Below are 20,851 nucleotides of genomic sequence, written 5' to 3'. Positions count from 1 at the left end.
AGTTAGGGACGTCTAACCAAATGTAAATGTGCAACCTGTTTGGGAAAGGGTGACTTGACCTGACCCTCTTCAAGGAAGAAGTGGTAATAGAACAGATGTATGGTCTAATTTATGGAATGATGTGACAGAACAAAATTCAGAATGTCTGGGACTTTGGGAAATCTGGCTAGAGAATAATTTTGGAACTCTGGCTTCCTCCCTGGTGGCACTTAGACAATTGCCATAACAACAAAACCAGTAATCTAATCTTGTGCATAAATCTGTAAGAATATATTCCTCCTGGTGTAATAAAATCAGATATCTCCTATGCTCATTCAGATAACAGGACTTGCCAATAACCCTTCAGCAAATCTAAATTGCTAAGTAACTTGGCTGCACTTGTCATGTATAGCCCTGTCTACTGTTTTCCTGCTGTCTGTGTATCATTGTTTCCTTTGACTGTCATGTATGTACAAACCGGATTCCAAAAAAAGTTGGGACACTAAACAAATTGTGAATAAAAACAATGCTATGATGTGGAGGTGCCAACATCTAATATTTTATTCAGAATAGAACACAAATCACAGATCAAAAGTTTAAACTGAGAGAATGTATCATTTTAAGGGAAAAATAAGTTGTTTCAAAATTTCATGGTGTCAACAAATCCGAAAAAAGTTGGGACAAGGCCATTTTTTATCACTTTGTGGCATCCCCCCTTCTTCTTACAACACTCAACAGACTTCTGGGGACAGAGGAGACCAGTTTCTCAAGTTTAGAAATAGGAATGCTCTCACATTCATGTCTAATACAGGCCTCTAACTGTTCAATCGTCTTGGGCCTTCTTTGTCGCACCTTCCTCTTTATGATGTGCCAAATGTTCTCTATAGGTGAAAGATCTGGACTGCAGGCTGGCCATTTCAGTACCCGGATCCTTATCCTATGTAGCCATGATGTTGTGATTGCTGCAGAATGTGGTCTGGCATTATCTTGTTGAAAAATCCAGGGTCTTCCCTGAAAAAGATGACGTCTAGATGGGAGCATATGTTGTTCTAGAACCTGAACATAGTTCTCTGCATTAATGGTGCCTTTCCAGACATGCAAGCTGCCCATGCCACAAGCACTCATGCAACCCCATACCATCAGTGATACAGGCTTCTGAACTGAGCGTTGATAACAACTTGGGTTATCCTTGTCCTCTCTGGTCCGGATGACATGGCATCCCAGTGTTCCATAAAGAACTTAAAATCGTGACTCATCTGACCACAGAACAGTCTTCCATTTTGCCACACTGCATTTTAAAATACCCCTGGCCCAGTGCAAACGTCTGAGCTTGTGGAGCTTGCTTAGAAATGGCTTCCTCTTTGCACTGTAGAGTTTCAGCTGGCAACGGCGGATGGCACGGTGGATTGTGTTCACTGACAATGCTTTCTGGAAGTATTACTGAGCCCATCCTGTTATTTCCTTGACCATGGCATTCCTGTTTGAGGTGCAGTAACATTTACGGGCCCGGAGATCATGAACAAATCAAATCAAATCAAATTTATTTGTATAGCGCTATTTACAACTAATGTTATATGCTCAATTTCCTTTTTTCCACCCACATATTGCTACTTGTCCCAACTTTTTTGGGATTTGTTGACACTATGAAATTTTGAATCAACATATTTTTCCTTTAAAATGTTACATTTACTCAGATTAAACTTTTGATCTGTCATCTATGTTCTATTCTGAATAAAATATTGACATTTGCCATCTCCACATCATTGCATTCAGTTTTTATTCACAATTTGTTTAGTGTCCCAACTTTTTTGGAATCCGGTTTGTATAAGCACATGGCTTTGTTTTGTTCCTGTCTTCCTGGTCTCCGCATTTGCTCCTCCCTCTTGTGTCATTGTGGTTGTATGTATGTTTGTGATTCATGTCCTTGCTTAAGATTCTTGCTCAGTTTAGTTCTGGTTTAGTTTTTCTGTGTTCTGCTCTGTTTAGCTGTCTTGTTTAACCTTCTTTTGTTGCCCTTGTGTTTAATATCCTAGCCTTTGTGTTTAGCCTTCTTGTTTATAGTTTAGCCTCTATTTTGTGTTTATCCTCTCTGTTAAGTGTTTAGCCTGTTCTTGTATAGTTTGTGTTTAGCCTTGTTTAGTGTTAGCCCCTTTGTTCTTCTCAGGCCTTGTTTAGTGTTCATTGTTTATGTTTCTAGGTCTTTGTATTGTTTTTGTTCATTAGTTAAACAGCCTTGTTTAGTAGTCTTTGTGTTTAGCCTCTTTGTCTAGTTTCCTTTTGTTTATTATTAAAGTCTCCTGTGATTACCTCCTTCCTGTTTCTCGTTCCTTGAGCTCCTCTACACCCACCTCGTGGCAGCACTGACCCGGTTGACATAGTCTTCTATATATGGCAGAGGAAACATTTCTGGCTTAGTGCAGACTTTGCGCTAATCAATTAAAAAAAAACTGAAATTCACCTGAAACTACCATCGAATTGGCTAACTAGCAAACAAGGAGATGCCCAGTAAGAGAAAGAAGTGCTATGAGACTATTTGACATCAAATATTACATTTTAAAATCTAAAATTTTCTGCTTCTCTCTGGAAAACAAATAAAAATGCTACATCTATGTCTTTGTCTAATGGGTAAATCGTCACCTATATCAAATATCTTGTTCTATTAAACCTGTATGTGTAGGAGTAACATAAGATAGAGACTGGTGTTCCCCGATTAAATTAATAAATTCAGATTGCCTTTCAAAGGGAGATATTTAAAAATCACCGGCAATTCTTCTGCATCTCAGAAAGTTTTAAATGGACACATAATACGGACACAAAACGGCCCGTTTGGTATTTGGAAGAAGCTACTTTGCTTGCCCTGGTTTTCTGTTATTTCTGTCTCTTGTGTCATTTCTGTTCCTACCACTTACTAACCATCCATAGAATGATTCTAAAGATTATCTCCAGAGGATTATTTACTACAGAAGCATTTCAACTGCCACCTGCTCCTGCATTACGTTTCTGGTGTAAGTTCCTGCAATACCATGGCTGCTGCTGGCTGTTTTGTCTGTTCAGAGTGTGGCATGTTTAGTTTAACCCCATTTTACACCTCTAGCAAGTGTTTGTGCAAAGTGCCAGCTAGTTAGCTGTCTGGTGGATAAGGTGGACCAGTTAGAAGCGCACATACAGGGCTTATTATTATTAAGGGATTGTAGTGTCAATCTGGAAACAGAGGTTTCAATCAAGACTGAACTGCAGTTGACCCTTGATCTCCACCTCAGACCCTCACCGAGACAGAAGAATCCCCCCCACCCTTTTCTGTTGGGACACGTGCGCACACACACACACAGAAGAACAAATGGATTAGGTCACACAGACTCCATCCACCATATTTGGTAATTGGCCCAAAATCTGTTTGCAACACACATGACTTACTCAAGTCATTGAATAATAGCCAGATGGCCATTGTTAAGGTCTGGTTACATGCTGCTCCCCAAACAAAGGAACTCCCCATTTCTACAATTCCTTTGCTCAAACACTTACTAAAATACTCACAGAGAACAATGGGACTACATGCTGAAATTAGTCCTTCATTTAAAATTAATCAAATTATTACCTACATCAGACGATGGGAATTGAAATGACAATTAAAATGATAACTTGTTTGGCAAGTTCAATCGTCTCATAAAGGATACTGAAACCTGACTTTTTATTCAGGCTGCCAGAGAAACGATCAAGCATCGATCAACAGCGCCCCTGATGGACAATAAAAACACTTCTCCAAAAGCACACAGAGAACTTGGCGAACTATATATCCTGAAAGTCTTTTATACTCACAAAATGTAATTTCTTGTGTGTTACGTTGATAAACCTACAGAAATATAAATTGCAGCAGGTAGTGTAGCAGTCACACAGCTCCAGGGACCTGGAGGTTGTGGGTTCAATTCACGCTCCGGGTGACTGTCCTGTGAGGAGTTTGGTGTGCTCTCCCCGTGTCCATGTGGGTTTCCTCCGGGTGCCCCGGTTTCCTCCCACAGTCCAAAAACACACGTTGGTAGGTGGATTGGCGACTCAAAAGTGTCCGTAGGTGTGAGTGTTTGAGTGAATGTGTGTGTGTTGCACTGTGAAGGATTGGCACCCTCTCCAGGGTATATTCCTGCCTTGCGCCCAATGATTCCAAGTAGGCTCTGGACCCACCATGACCCTGAAATGGAAAAGTGATTACAGAAAATGGATGGATAGGTTAATCCAAGTGTGCCTATAAATATATCTTTATATGCATTGTTTTCATCTGATAAGTACCTAGGGAAACTGATTCATTGCTCTCATGTTAACGTATATGTCCTATGTTATAACAACATGTATAATTGCTAATCTCTGCCAAATCTAAAGATATTAAGGTGCTTATATACTTTTACCCAACAGGAATTAAGTATTATAAGCGCATAGTGATATCTGACTCACATGAGCATGAGTAATGTGATATGAAATGCCCCTGAGGGCAAGAGCCAACCAGAGACGGCGCTGAAGCCCAGAGGTGAGAGTCCCAATCTAGTATAAAGCAGGGTGCGAAATAAGTAGAAATGGCTGATACCCAGGCTCAAGCTCAGTCGTTTGTTTGGAGAAGGTCTTTTATTTGTTTTTGGTTTTGTTTAGTTTGTTTCTTTTGGAGTTTTGGTTTTTGTTATTTTTGTTGAGAGCCTTTTTCAAGTTTACAGCCTTTTGAGATGCTCACACTTTTATTTTGAGACTGTTGGAAAGTGATTAATTTCATATTAATTCCATATTTTATTCTGATTCTGTTATACTTTGTTTTAGGTTACTGTGAAATCTTTCAGAGTTGTGTGTCTCTTCTCTGCCTGTGTATCATTGGTTTATAACCTTGATGCTTAGGGTGGGGGGAGATTGTTTATGGAACAATTGAGGTTAATAACATTTTCTATAATATGTGTCTGCTCCCACTGACGGTGGGAGAGAGTAACCAAGTCGCGACCAAGAAACATCTCTGTGAACTTTTTCATCTCTACTTTAAAATAAAACATCTTTACTTTCTTCACATGCACATGACTCTGTCTAATTTATTCTCAACAACCTCAACCAACACCTCAATCCAACAAGACGCTCTTTAGACCTGCGGAGAAGTGCCTACCAACGGCGAAAACAGCATGCTAAATGCCAACTGAAGAAGCTCTGCATATTCTTTCCATCCTAACTAAAAGCAAAAGGGACGCCTTTCCTGATTTAGAGACTAAAAGTTAAACTATCCAGTTTCGCTGAGTATCTCCTTAGTTAATTGCAGTGAGTTATGTATTTTTGTTTATTGCTACACAAGTAAAATTTGGCCAAAAAGGATTAAAGCGTGTGGAAACCTTTTTGTGTGGTCACAAAAAGAGAACCACAGCTACAGATTAGCATATACATCAGGGAGAAGGGACACAAGGCACCATCTCTGAACTAGACCTGAGGCCCATTCCGGAACAAGCCTACTGTCAATGCAAAGGTCATCTTTCATCACAGACCAGCGGAAATGTCAGCGTCGCTAGCCGACTGAGGCCTGAGTTACAGCGAACAGTAAGCCAAAGTCTAATTTTCAGATGTTGGTGTCTGAACTGTCTATTTAACAAAATCAATTAAATCCCATTAATTTACAATAAAGTTAGCTTACATTTAGTCACATATATATTCCAGAGTTCACTACAACTTTAGAATTCAAGCTTTATAGATGGATTTCACCTGCGTTAATCTAAAAGGTCTTGAAATGATAATGTGGTAATTAGGGATTTGTTAGAATTTAATAAACCATCCTTTTTTATTTCAATTGACAGTGTGTGTTTGTAAATTCATTTGTGTACGCTCTGAAAATCTGAAGAACTCACAAAAAGGAGACAACTAGTTAAATTATAAAATATTAATCTTATTAATATTACTCTCAAAAGAGTGATTAATAATAATAACATAAGAACAATCATAACCACAATCCTTGAAATTGAATAAGCCCAATATAGTTTCCTCATTAATAATGAATATTACTATATATTAATAATATAATGTTCATTAATATCCACTACAGGATAAACAGCGAGATCAATTGCTAGCAACTCCGAGTGCCTTAGGGAGTCACACATCAGGGTGAATGGGTGAGGTCTGGGCCAGAAAGCTAGTCCACCAGGAGACCATGCTCCTCTGATATTGCGCTTCAAACAGGTTTGCCCGGCTCAACAAAACACTCACCGAGGAACCTATTAAAAGTGCTCTGGTTATACTCATTCCACACATGAAATTAGCTACTCCTTTAGGGGCACAAGCAGTAATAGGTAGCTGTTTACCCGGAGCCAGAGCACTGGACATTAGAGGCAACCTTAGATTGTCAGCTAATAGGAGATATTCCAGGATAGTCATTCATGTAGGGGCCAATGATATTCATTCATCTGCGGCAGTCTGAGGTAACTAAGGTTAATAATAGAGAGTTGATTAAACTGGCCCAGACAAAGTCCGATGCCGTAATTTGCTCTGGTCCCATTGCAATGCAGCATGGCCCTGAAGCCTACAGCAAACTTTCGGCGTTAAATTGCTGGATGTTCAAGTGGTGTTCCGAAAATCAAGGGGGTTTTTATAGTTAATTGGTTACATTTCAAGGGCAAGCCTTTTCTTTTAGGTAGGGATGGTATCCACCCCACGTGAGAGGGTGCTGCCTTATTTTATTGCAGCATAGCACATAATCATTTAGTTAGTCAGCAGAGTAGTGTAAACAGCTGCTGACAATCCAGAGCCGGGACCAGGCCTCAGACAGACTATACTGACTGTCTGCGAACTGCCTTGAGGCATCACCTAGGTTCAACAGTATTGAGACTGTGTCTTTGCCCCAGCTTAAATGTAAAAATAGAAAAACTCAGTCAGCCCATTTCAACAATCTAACCTATATACATAGATTAGATACCCAAGGATTCAAAGGAGGTGGAGTATGTGTAATTTACCAAAATGCCCAAGATATCAGTCATAAACATTGTGACAGCTTCACTTCTTTTGTGGTTATTTCCACCATTATTAAAAATCTGGTCACAAAAAAGAACACATTTTTATTATGTAACAGACCACCAGGGCCCCACTCAGAAATTCTAAAAGAATTCAGCGAATTCACTGCAAACCTAGCTGTGTGCAATGAGAAAGTTATTATTGGAGGATATTTCAATTTTCATTTTGAGAAGGCAGATGACCCACTAAAAAAGGCATTTCATTCAATCCTAGACTCTGTTGGTATTACTCAAAATGTAACAGAGCCTACATACTAGTCATACTCTAGATTTAATTTTGACACTAGGTCTTAACATTCATTCATTCATCATCTGTAACCGCTTATCCAATTCAGGGTGGGTCCAGAGCCTACCTGGAATCATTGGGCGCAAGGCGGGGAATACACCCTGGAGGGGGTGCCAGTCCTTCAGAGGGCAACACAGACACACACACACACACACATTCACTCACACCTACGGACACTTTGGAGACACCAATCCACCTATCAACGTGTGTTTTTGGACCGTGGGAGGAAACCGGAGCTCCCGGAGGAAACCCACGCGGACACGGTGAGAACACACCAACTCCTCACAGACAGTCACGCGGAGCAGGAATCGAACCCACAAACTCCAGGTCCCTAGCGTTCAATAAAACCATCTACCACCCTAGAATTCATAGAAACCCTCCCAGAACTATCAACCCCAATTCCCACTCCATTGACCCAATGGAGCTAGCTGTAATAACTGACTACTTAGAAAATACTTGTCGATCTAACTTTAGAAAATGTGGTGCCACTTAAAAGAAAAAGGTTAAGACAGAAAAAGCTCGCCCCATGGTACAATGATAAAACCCGTACCTTAAAAACGCACAGCATGGAAACTAGAGTGGGAATAGTGATAAACCAAGCTGGAAGTGTTGCAACCTCTGCAAACTTTACAACTAGCACACTTGATGCAATTCCCACAGATTTACTCAAAGAAGTACTACCAGCTATTATCAATCCTCTTAACTATTGTAAACTCATCACTTAGCCTGGGCCATGTACGTAAAACTTTTAAACTAGCAGTTATTAAACCCATGATCAACAAACCAAATCTTGATGCTAGCATATTGTCTATTTACAGGCCTATTTTTAATCTGCTTTTTCTATTCAAGATCTTAGAAAGCTGTGGTCCAACAACTTATTTCATATCTACATGAGAATCATATGTAGTGAAGTCAGTACCCGAATCTCCAAATCAAACCCCTCTGGAGTTCATGTCTTAAATTAAAAGCCAAGAAAACTGACCTTTTGGTCAGACGCCTTGTCTGCCCTTCCTAAAAGGATCAACAAACCAAACCTTAATGTTAGCATATGGTGTAATTACAGGCCTATTTCTAATCTAACATTTATATTCAAGATCTTAGAAAGCTGTGGCCCAACAACTTAGTTCATATCTACATGAGAATCATATGTAGTGAAGTCAGTATCTAAGTTTCCAAATCAAACCACTCTCAAGTTGATGTCCTAAATTAAAAGGCAAGAAAACTGACCTTTCCTAAAAGGATCAGATGATCAAAGTGAAAGGGGGGAAGGCTTTCGCGCCACAACCATTGAATAGGACTCCGATCTATATTCATGAACACAGAACTTCACTCACAGGACACCTGGTGACTTGTCACATAGAAGTGTACCAAGCTGATCCACTAACCATTGTTATGTAAATGTTTAATCAACCCTGATAGCGAGGAGACGGCAGACCACTGTTGGCCCATTGAGGGCAAAGTTGGAGGTCCACTACTGTTTTGCACAGAGTTTTCTGGGCGGACCACTTGTGATTAAACAGAATATTAGACAGAATGCCACATTCACAGTCCAATTTACATTTTTCCTTCATTTTGTTATTCTTAATAAATAAGATTTTAATGATAATAATTTTATTATAAAAAATAATTTTAATCCAGCACAGTGTCAACAATTTTAGCATAATCATTTTATATCTGGCATACTCATTACCCAGCTAGCAAGGTAGGTCTGGGCCGATTCTGGCTCAGGCGCGGCACTATCGGCTGGCTGCCATCTCGACGTGAATGCGGCACACTGCGCCTGGCCCAGTTCGGGCTGCACGTTGGCACTGTCGTCTCGGCATGAATGCGGCACCCTGTATCTGGCGCAAGTCCGACTGCACGTTGTCACTGTCGGCTAGCTGAGGCTTGGCATGAATGCGGCACGCTGCATCTGGCCCAATTCTGGCTGCACGTTGGCACTGTTGGCTGGCGAGGCGATTGCCATTGCAGTTAGCACATTACACTGATCAGAGCATTTTATTAAATACTGGAACAGCTTCATCCCGTAAGTATTTAAATTTAACCTTATATTTTTGTATACATAAGTATTTTAGTATCGCCCAAATGTAGTTAACGTCGTTAATGTTATGTATGTTATTCTATCAACTGCTATACGTTACATATGTATAGCTTTTTTTTCCCCCTCTGACATAGAAAACATTTAAAAGACATGACAATCCCTCATACATGGGATTTTTTTATTTGAGTAATTATGTGGTTTGTTGGCATATTTTACAAGACAATGTGAGCATTTTTGTGGGTTTTTATGTCACACAGAATTGCATACCACAGTATAAGAAATAAAATAAGAAATGAAACTGCTTAAACATATTAAGAAGACATAAGGTACTAGCTAAGTAGGTTAAAATACATTCTCAAGCTCAGTGCTGTTTTTTGGTGTAATGTTTTAAATATAATTCCACATACACTAATTCTTTGTTAGCAGTGATTTTGGGCTAGTAATTAATGGGTTGAAGGAGGTTATATTGAAAATGATAGAAGCCTATTTACTGAGAGAAAAATTAAACAAAAGCATGTGAAGTTAATTAATTTTTTCAAAATTAACTATGAACATGAACTAATTATTTTTTTTAATGTAATTATGTAAAGATTGACTGCAGTAAGAAAACTAGTGGGGCAGTGAAAAATGCAGGTGGGCAGGGAGAAATGCAGATAGGAGGTTAATTTAAGTTATTTAGATGAGATCTTTACCCTCAGTTGTAGCATGCATACTTTTATATTTAAAGTTCTGTAGTTAATGAATTTGCATGTATAAGTAGTTTGCAGTTTTTTGTTAAATAATTTTTAAAGACATATATTGAAGAGAACAGAACATGTACATAATCTCTATATGTTTAATTATAGAGCTGGAATTCAACAAGGAGTACAACTGAGGTGACTAAACTTGAGCGTTCTTTCACTACACTGCACATCCTGAAGATCTCTGTTGTCCAGGCTGCCAGAGATGAGGATACTGCTGAAATTCCCATTATTTTTGAAGGCAGTGAGGTATTTACAAAGTGTGACAACACAGCAGAGGATTGCAGGAACTGATGTGTGCCATGCATAAGTGTCGAGAGTTTCCAAGACTCGGGCCAAACCTATCGGCCCACTCTACGGCCGTACCTCACAGCCGAGATAATGCAGACTCCGCGTGCTGGCATCGGGCCGAGTGTTTTTGTTCCGGTGTGCGTGATTCAGCCCGATACAATTTTGCTAGCTGGGTATTATATCTCTCGTAGTTGTTGGTAATATTTGTATTAGTTTGTTTTCCAGAATAAAAGTCTCTATGAATTTAAAATCTGTTTGAAGAGATTAAAAATTAGTTATGTCCTATACACAGGACAGTAATCTGAGTGGTCCGATAGTGGACCAGCAGTAGTCTACAGTCTGTGGTGTGCCAGCCTTTTTATGCCAGTGGACTGATATATGCTCACTGTCTGAGAAGACAGTCCCAGTCTTCCTGACCAAGTTAAAACCTACACTTCGACATTAAATAAAAAGGAAAAAGAAAAGAAATCTCCTGTCATGACTTGCCCTGTCTAATGTTTTCCTGCTCTGTCTGTGTTTCATTGTTTCCTTGTTTGTCATGTGCTTAGAAGCACATGTCTTGATTTTGTTTTAGTTCTGCTCTCTTGTCTCCTCCTTAGCCCCTCCTTGGTTTGTAGCTCCACCCTCTTGTAGTGCTGGGCAATAAAACAATCTCAATTTGTTTCGCGATACATTTTTCCTCAATGACGATGATAAGCCTGGGCAATAGAATTCGATAAACATTATTTTCCATTTCCCATCCAAGTAGCGCCATAATCAGGCTGCACGCTGAACTGCATGCTCCCTTGGAGGATAGCATTTAAACAATACCAGGTTACGAGAAGATGGCCAGTAGAGAGAGCCCTGAGAGCAAAAGTGAAGAGGAAGGTAAGCCATATGCTCTCTATGAAATTGTTCCAAAGAAAGGCCACATCACTTCCATCATATGGAAGTGGTTTGGATATCTTAAGTCCGACCAAGCGCAGTTAAGCCCAAACCCAGTAAACAAGGAACGTCCCTGGACGTTCAAAAAAGGTCTAAAAGTAGTCGGTCGGTCAAGGACATATTTTAAACGTCAGTGGACGTCCAAAATTAATTGAAAACAAGTCAGTTATTTCGGGAACAATTGATAACATCAATGGATGTCTGAAATGCGTTGAAAACAAGTCCGTTATTTTCGGGACCAATTGATAATGTCAATGGACGTCCGAAAGGCGTTGAAAACAAGTCAGTTATATTGGGACGAACTGATAACATCGGTGGACGTCCAAAAGGCGTTATTTTGGGACAAATTTAATATTGTCAGTGGACGTCCGGAATGCGTTTTAAATCAGTTAAGAGAGAGAGAGAGAGAGAGAGAGAGAGAGAAAGAATGTGTGTGTGTTTGAGAGAGAGAGAGCCCCTCCCCTTCAGATAACGGTTACTCTGAGTTTGAATACAGCGTCAAAATAAGTTTCAGTGGATGATTTTTCAACGGTTTGTGGAAGCAGGCATTCCAAAAACAGCGGAGGAGGCTCGTACATTCAGAGGTAAGTGATATTTAATCTTATTAAAACTTTAGTTTCACTCATTCTGGTAAAGTATAAGTATTTAAAGAGCTCTAGCAAAGCAACAGCTATGCTAGGTTAGCATCTCAGTGAAGACAAGTGAAGGAGTAGAGGAGGATAATAGTTAACCCATTCTGTATAAAAAAAAAATTAAAAGTAATTACATTATTAACAGTAATGTTTTTGACATTTACTTCAGCAGGTCTGCGTTGCAGTTACATGCAAGCCAACTTGCTAACAACGCGAATGTTAAACAAATATCAAAAGTGCTGGGCTGGAAAGTAAAATCATACAATAACATTTGCGCAGGCCACATTTGTGCTTTTCCAAATATGTGAAAATCATCAGATGAACGGTACTTTTATCTGAAGTTATGTGTAAAATATCGATGTATTGTACTCTGTTATTACTTTTACTTAGAAAATCAATACATATAATTTTATTAGGTGCACCAAAACATTTACATATGATACAATATTTTGTTAGACTGACAATTTTTTTCTCACTCAGGTATCCAACTAACTTGGAGTATGTTCATGTTCCCAAAGGTTTAACCGTGAAATATAAATGTTGTGGGGTATGTATTTTATTATATTGTAGAATTAGTAAATAATTTTAAAACTTATAAGCTGTGATCTGATTATTAATGAAAGCATACATGTTTTGAGTCAATACTGTCCATCCTCCAGCACACCTTGCATATGTCACTCAAGCAAAAGCTAGAAAATGTGCCACTTTTCAATCTTGCAGAGATCTGAAGGTTTCAGTAATTTTATTAGGCAAGGACGTCAACAGATGCATCAACATCATTGTCACCAAATGCCCAGTGCTGGTAGCAAGTGAACCAACATCATATAAGTATTATTGTATCTCTTATAATTCTGAAAATATTATATATAATATGTATAATGTTATAAATTCATTATCTGTAACCCTTATCCAATTCAGGGTCGCGGGGGGTCCGGAGTCTACCTGGAATCAATGGGCGCAAGGCGGGAATACATCTTGGAGGGGGGCGCCAGTCCTTCACAGGGCAACACAGACACATACACACATTCATGCACACACTCACACCTACGGACAATTTTGAGTCGCCAATCCACCTACCAACGTGTGTTTTTGGATTGTGGGAGGAAACCGGAGCACCCGGAGGAAACCCACACAGACACGGGGAGGACACACCAACTCCTCACAGACAGTCACCTGGAGCAGGAATCAAACCCACTACCTCCAGGTCCCTGGAGCTGTGTGACTGCAACACTAACTGCCGCGCCACCGTGCCGCCCATTATGAATATTTGTGTTAATAATTCTGGTACACTTTAGTCACCACAGGGTACAAAATGGTTTGTCACTGGGGTGGTATATATAAAGCTAATGGTAATGATACATTTTAGCCCCTTATGGTTCCAAGTACATTAACTAGTACAAAAACATGACTACATAAAAGAACACTGAAAGGTACTGTATTGTACCTAAAAGAGGTACAGCCCCAGTGACAAGCTTTTGTACCCTCTATACTTTGTTCAAATCTGTACTTCATTTTCTTAGTATGCAAATTTTTGTTTCCTTTACATGTGTAATTGAATACAGAATATTATTCTTTTTTATATTTTCATATATATATATATATATATATATATATATATATATATATATATATAAATATATTTTTATACACTTATACATGTATGTCATTGCCATGTATGCCATGTTTGAGTCACATACTTTGGGCTAATTACAAAAATTTGCCAATATGTTCATAAATATTTTGCTTTTGCCTATGGGTGTAATGTTTTTTCCAACCAGGATTGTGAACTGACAGGTACAATTAAATACTAATAGAAGTATTACATAATGGAAACTATTAAAAGAAATAATGGATAAACTATTAGGAACCATTAAGTGCTAATGGGTTACATGATGAAAACTATTAGATGTAGACACCATTAAAACCCAGTCTGAACCATTAAATTCTTAATGGAACCTACTGTACTTTGAAAGTACTTTTGTGATGCGACTCTGTTACTCGTCTTTTCAAAGTTTATGTTTGGAAGTCTTTTAAACTTTAAATCAGTGTTTATTGAATGACATTTAGTACGTGATTTCAATGTTGAAATAACGGATTTAAAAGGACGTCTTTAATGTGACTTTTTTTAGTCGTCTTTTCAACGTCTGTGTTTGAACGTCTTTTCAACTTTCATTTTCAACCTTAAGAAAACGTTGATTAGACGAGAGTCAAGTACGTTATTTCAACGTTGAATCAACGGCTAAATGTTTACTGGGAAATGCAGAATATGCCACCGTGCAGTGCACAGACAGGAAACACTACCAATTTGTTTCACCATTTGAAAAATTATCATCCAGTCGAGTGCACAGAAAGTGTAAATATACGTTCAGGTGCTGCTAGCCAGCCGATAAACCATGGCGTTAGCCAGCCATTGAGCAGCGGAGTTTCTCCAAAACAACAGTCAATTGTGGTGACGTTTGCCTCCATTACCCCTTACGAAAAAAAATCGAAAAGGCATCAGGAGATATCAAAAGCTGTCACCAATTTCATGGCTAAAGATATAATGCTTAGCATAGTAGAGAAAGAAGGGTTAATGAAACCTAGTGAAAGTACTTGACTCAAGGTATCAACTACCCGGCAGAAAATATTTTTCACTGACTGCGCTGCCGCTGCTTTATAAGGAATGTCGAGCAAAATTGGAAGCTGAGTTAAAACTTGAGACACTTTGCTACTATCGCTGATATGTGGTCAATTCGGACATCCGAGCCGTACCTGAGCCTCACTCCATCGACGAGGAGTGGAATTTGCAAAACAGATGTATGCTGTTGCAAAACAGCATAATTAATCTCTCTGGCGCTCGAGGACGCACTTGCATCGTGGGCTCTTAGAAAGGACTGACAGGTCTGCATCACTACTGACAACGGAGCGAGCATTGTTAAAGCAGTCTTACTTAAAAAGTGGACTCTCCTGCAGTGCTTTGGACACTGGCTGCACCTAGCAATTGGTATGTTCTATTATATTATTATACGCGTTTAATTATTTTATTTTAATATGACTATTGTTGTGATATACTGTTGTAATTGACTTTATGTAGTAGCTTGCTTTCAGGGAGGGGAATAATCCTTTAAGGGACATTTTATTAAAAATCCCAGTGCTATTGCAATTTAATTTAAACAACAGAAAAATAATATAAAATGTCTGTATTATTATGGTCCTAACACGTAGTGTAGGACCATATTGTAATTGTTAGTATTTTTCTTATTATTATTAGGGGTCCAAGCACTGCAAGTGCTGGAGCCCTATTGTTTTTGTTCTGTTTTTTCCTCTTTTTAGGGGTCCAAGCACTGCAAGTGCTGGAGCCCTATTGTTTTTGTTCTGTTTTTTCCGCTTTTTTTTTTTTTTTTTTTTTCTTTTTCTCCGATGAAACGCGATGGGCAGTCTTCCTACAGACTTGTCGTTTGGTCAACTGGTGGTATCAGCAGAATCCTAAGAATCTGAACTTTAATAATTATCCAAAAAAAGTTGGAATTTCATCACTGCTTGGCTTCCAGACTCCGCCCAAATACAGGTGTAGAGCTTGCGTTCCAAAAATCTGACAAATACAGCTATAACTCACTAACGCTTTCTCCGAATGTTACAATACTTCACATGCTTGATCCCTATAAGGGCTGGAAGACATGAGTACTTGGTTGTGCAACTGCAAGCCTAGGGGGCGCTATAACAGCAAAAAATTTGTTACGCTTCACAGGATTGTCCCATTGACATGCCGCTTGGTATGCATGTAGTGTGTGATGAGCTGACTCAGATTATATGACGATGATGTCATATTCAAAAAAACATGTCCGCCATCAGCCAATCAAATTTCAGCAGCTGTTTCATGACCTTAACAAGGTCCTATCATCATGACACTTGCATGGTATGTCCATGGACCCCACTTCCTGAGGACATAAAACGTTTCATAACGATAGCCACTAGGGGGCGCAATTACATTTTTCAACATGCAAATATGGAATATCTCAGCGAAATATAAACATATTAACAAGCAGTTTGCTTTATTTCATACTCTGCAAATTGCCTTACAACTTTGTAATTACAACTATTGTCAAAAAATGCATACTTTATCCACAATAGTCAGGTATGTAAAAATGGAGCTTTCCGCACTCCTCCCTGGAAATTTGTCTTATCAATAAACAACTGGTATTTTTGAAGTCTGTATAGACTGTAGGTAAATAATTATCAAAAAAATCTAGAACTTTTGACATGCTGTTGTGGCAGTTATTTAACAAATATGCATGGGTGGGCCTCAATGCACTCTTTGAGCTATAACTACAACAAACTTCACCCAAATCAAACACAACTTGGTACACATATGTACGTCATTACTCTGAAGTAGTGTGCCAAATGTGACCACATTGCACAGAAATGGGGCGCTACAATTAGACAGCAACTGGTTGCACAGGTTATTAATTGATTACACCGCCACCTAGAGATGCAGTACCAGCACAATGAGATAGATATATTCTGAACATCATGGAAAAGGACCTTGTGCATTTTCATAACATATGCCTAAAGCATTTTTGAGTTACAGCTGTTTTTTATGTGATGTTTCAACGGCAAGCTGCACATCTCTATTTAAGCATTTTTTTGATAATTACTAAAGTTCAGGTTCTTATGATTCTCATGATACCACATATGTCTATATTGGGTTTTGATCCAAGGACTAGTTCTTGATCAAATATATGTCCGTTATATCTCATTTATACCCACACATGCAGACTCGCTATGCAGATTCCCCCCTCAGCCCCTCCCTCTCCTTCTCACACACAAACTGTCACCTAATTTTCATTCTCCACTGTCCGAAGGAGCACTTTTACAGAAAGGGGTGCACCTCTTGCTCTGCATACTTTAATTGCTCCCTTTCACATGTTCTTCAATGGTCAGGACACACACACAGCAGATATGCTGCAAATGTATGACCTACTGTCTCTGCCTTTTTTATCTATAATGTGGACCAACAGAGTATGTGTGTGTAACTGTGTAGGCAGTGAGTGGAAACAGGTTTTAAAATTATCCAGCAGCACTGTTCTGTCTGATCCACTCATGAGAGCACAATAAACACTGACATAGCATCACAATGTCAGTGTCACTACAATGCTGAGAATGTATGAGCAACTGTGTCTGAATTTATGTCTATAAGTTTGACCAATAACATATATGTATCTCAGTGTGGACAGTGAGTTGACACAGGTGTTAAAATGTCTAGCAGCACTGCTGTGTCTTATCCACTCATAAGAGCACTACACACACTGACCTATCACCACAATGTCAGTGTCACTGCAGTGCTGAGAATTATCCACCACCCATATTAAATATACTTTGTGGATGTCCTGAACATTGGGTCAGAATCCAGGGTGAAATTCCAGAGTCAGTTCTGTGCTCTGTGCTGTCTCTGTAACCCAAGCCCCATGTTCACCTGCCTGCAGAACAGAAATTTACCCACTCATCTACTACCCCTTCTTCTTACAATCCAGAGCACCAAGGATCACATTTTAAAGCACTACAAAATCTATATTAAAGTGTGGCTCCTGTATCAGGAACTGTCATATGCTACGCTCCTGCTCTGCAAAGACTGCTCGCTTTCACCCTGCTCTTCAATGGTCTGGACACCCATACCTCCATACAGCAGGTATGACTCAGGTGTTGGCATTTTAAATCCCTCAGCATCACTGCTGGACAGAGAATAGTCCACAACCAAACACTGCCAGCAGAGAGTGTCTTCTGTCCACTGATAACAGACTCGAGTACAAGCCACTCCACATCATATCTGCTGTTTGGGGCTCCTGAACATTAGGGTGAGAAACCAGAGTGCAACTCCAGAGTGACTTCTGTGCTCTATACTGTGTCTGTCATCCGCTACTAATCCATCTCACGCTACACTTCCAAAGAGATGCCAGAACAGCATGGAACACCTTACAAACACTACACAAACTTCCCCAAAAGCCCCTACTATCTCAGGACAGCTCATATGAATAAAACACCTTACAAACACTACACAAACTTCCCCAAAAGCCCCTACGATCTCAGGACAGCTCATATGAATAAAACATCTTACAAACACTACACAAACTTCCCCAAAAGCCCCTACTATCTCAGGACAGCTCATATGAATACAACATCTTACAAACACTACACAAACTTCCCCAAAAGCCCCTACTATCTCAGGACAGCTCATATGAATAAAACATCTTACAAACACTACACAAACTTCCCCAAAAGCCCCTACTATCTCAGGACAGCTCATATGAATAAAACACCTTACAAACACTACACAAACTTCCCCAAAAGCCCCTACTATCTCAGGACAGCTCATATGAATAAAACATCTTACAAACACTAAACAAACTTCCCCAAAAGCCCCTACTAACTCAGGACAGCTCATATGAATAAAACACCTTACAAACACTACACAAACTTCCCCAAAAGCCCCTACTATCTCAGGATAGCTCATATGAATAAAACATCTTACAAACACTAAACAAACTTCCCCAAAAGCCCCTACTATCTCAGGACAGCTCATATGAATAAAACACCTTACAAATACTACACAAACTTCCCCAAAAGCCCCCACTATCTCAGGACACCTCATATGCTAGCACATTGTTCTTCTACCAGCGAATACCAGCTTGGACCCCGGGAATTGTCGTTTGCGGCTATATTTAGGGGTTCGAGCACGAAGTGCTTGAAACCCTATTATAATTGTTAGGATTTTTATTATTATTATTATTATTATTAGGGGTTCGAGCACTAAGTGCTTGAAACCCTATTATAATTGTTAGGATTTTTATTTTTATTATTATTAGGGGTTCGAGCACGAAGTGATTGAAACCCTATTATAATTGTTAGGATTTTTAGGGGTTCGAGCACGAAGTGCTTGAAACCCTATTATAATTGTTAGGATTTTTTTATTATTATTATTCTTCCGGTTCTTTTTCTGCACTAAAAGTGATCGCACAGCCCAAACCGTAAGGCCTACAGACTTGAGGCTTGGCCAGTAGGTAGTAAACCCTCCCGCTACTCAGGCGCAAAAAATCAGACTGATTGGCCTCATGGGGGCGCTACAGCGAAGGACAACACCTTTTCTTACGGGGCTTCTACCACGTGAGGCGTAGAGACGAAATTTTTTTTCCCCCTGATTCCTTGAGTCCTGCCGAATCAAAAAGGTCGATACAACCACTAAGCTCCGCCCACTTAGATTTTTTGCTATTTTGCATAATTTGCAAAACCTACTTTTGCGTACTAGTCTGTGGATTTTTGTCCAATTTTCTTGAGCTTGGTGTCAAAACGTTCGCAGGAGTCTGAAGCTTAATAATCATCAAAAAAACGTTGACATTTCAATTCAATGTAGCTGCCATATGCAAATGAACCTTATCGGCTTATCGCCCTTTTTACATGAACAGCTGTTACTTCTGCATACTTTACTCAAATGGGTTGCAATTTCAGATTCTGCTTAGGGACATGATTTTGAGGTAGCATGTCGTCGGTGGTGCGAAAATTCACATAGGGGGCGCTCTAAATACTAGAAATTCATATCTCAACATCCGCAAGTCCGATCGATCCGCCGCTTGGCATACAGCTGCTTTAGGCAAGGCTCTAAGTGGAAAATAAAGGACAAGTCGATACTCGCCAAATTGTAACGTCATCGGCCAATCAGAACTCAGCAGCTCCCTGACAAGCTTGACAAAGGTCAATCATTATGATACTTGACTGGCATGTCCATGGACGCACTTCCTAAGAGCAGAAGACGTTTCGTAACGATAGCCACTAGGGGGCGCTATAACAAGAAAATATGTAATATCTCAGCGAAAATTAAGCATATTGACATGCAGTTTGCTGGACTCTGTACTCTGTGTATTGCCTAACAACTTTGTAATAGCAAGTATTGTCAAGAAATGTATTGTTTTTTCTCAATGGCCAGTTGTTTGAAAATTGAGGTTTTCGAACTAGTCCGTGGAATCTGATGCTATTCCCAAACAATTGGTCTTGTTGGAATCTGTGGAGTCTGTAGGTAAACAATCTTTAAAAAAAGTATGACTTTTTAACATTGTGTTGTTACAACTTTTCAATAAACTGAAGTGTGAGCTGCTTTATAGGTTCTTTCATCTATAACTCCAAGAAAAGAAGCCCAATCCAGACCAAACTTTATAGGATTAAGTAAGACCATACCCTGAAGGAGCATGTCTATTATGGCCTAAATCCACCCAAAGGGGGCGCTACAATTGGACAATAACTTATTAAAAAGTTTTTTTTGTGTTATAGCGCCATCTAGGATTGCAGTGGCACCACAATTTAATTATGACATCTGCTCCTCAGGCTTATCAAGCTTGTGAAATTTTGAAATTTTTGGTGAAAGCGTTTTTGAGTTATAGGTGTATATATGTGTACATATATAGCATACATTTGACTTGTGGAATACATGCTGGATCTCTCTTTTTGGGAGGGGCCTGTAAGCTACATAGTAATAGAAGTGCAAGTTTTTTTTGATAATTATTAAAGTTCAGATCCTTAGGATTCAGCTGATACCACATATGTCCATGTAAGGTAATTATCCACATAGGAGTACACGCTCAAATATTTCTGTTTGTGAAATATTTCTGATCCAAACAGACTGCCATCTGCTGGTGAGAAATAACAGCTTTCTCATATAAGACTATACATTGTGATGTTGAACTACAGTGGATCTGAGGCAAAATGCAATGTTGAGCAAAGACCATAAGGTCCAGAAACACTTCACTTGCCAGCAAGGTACATCAGGTATGACATGACTCAGCCAAGGAAAATGACACTCTTTGGCCAGATGGTGGCGATATAGAAAAGGGATACGCGTTTAGGTCTATATCTCCTACACCGTAAGGCCTAGAGACGAAATCTTTTTTTTCCCTGATTCCTTGGCTTAATTCAAACTAATCTGC

General features: G+C 39.4%; 1 protein-coding gene and 1 long non-coding RNA gene across 3 annotated transcripts in view; one reads left to right on the top strand and one right to left on the bottom strand.

Annotated features, from left to right (window-relative positions):
- Positions 1 to 20,851, bottom strand: part of LOC136677979 (uncharacterized) — a 346,523-nt gene that overhangs the window by 167,462 nt on the left and 158,210 nt on the right. The window lies entirely within an intron of this gene.
- Positions 12,148 to 12,720, top strand: LOC136677935 (uncharacterized). Its single transcript, XR_010796445.1, has 3 exons — positions 12,148 to 12,228; positions 12,384 to 12,450; positions 12,624 to 12,720. It is a non-coding gene; the product is annotated as an uncharacterized lncRNA (long non-coding RNA).

Source organism: Hoplias malabaricus, chromosome Y, assembly GCF_029633855.1.
Source record: "Hoplias malabaricus isolate fHopMal1 chromosome Y, fHopMal1.hap1, whole genome shotgun sequence".
NCBI classification, from domain to species: domain Eukaryota; kingdom Metazoa; phylum Chordata; class Actinopteri; order Characiformes; family Erythrinidae; genus Hoplias; species Hoplias malabaricus.
The sequence above is the reverse complement of the archived record's forward strand: the minus strand, read 5'-3'. Positions and strand labels throughout refer to the sequence as shown.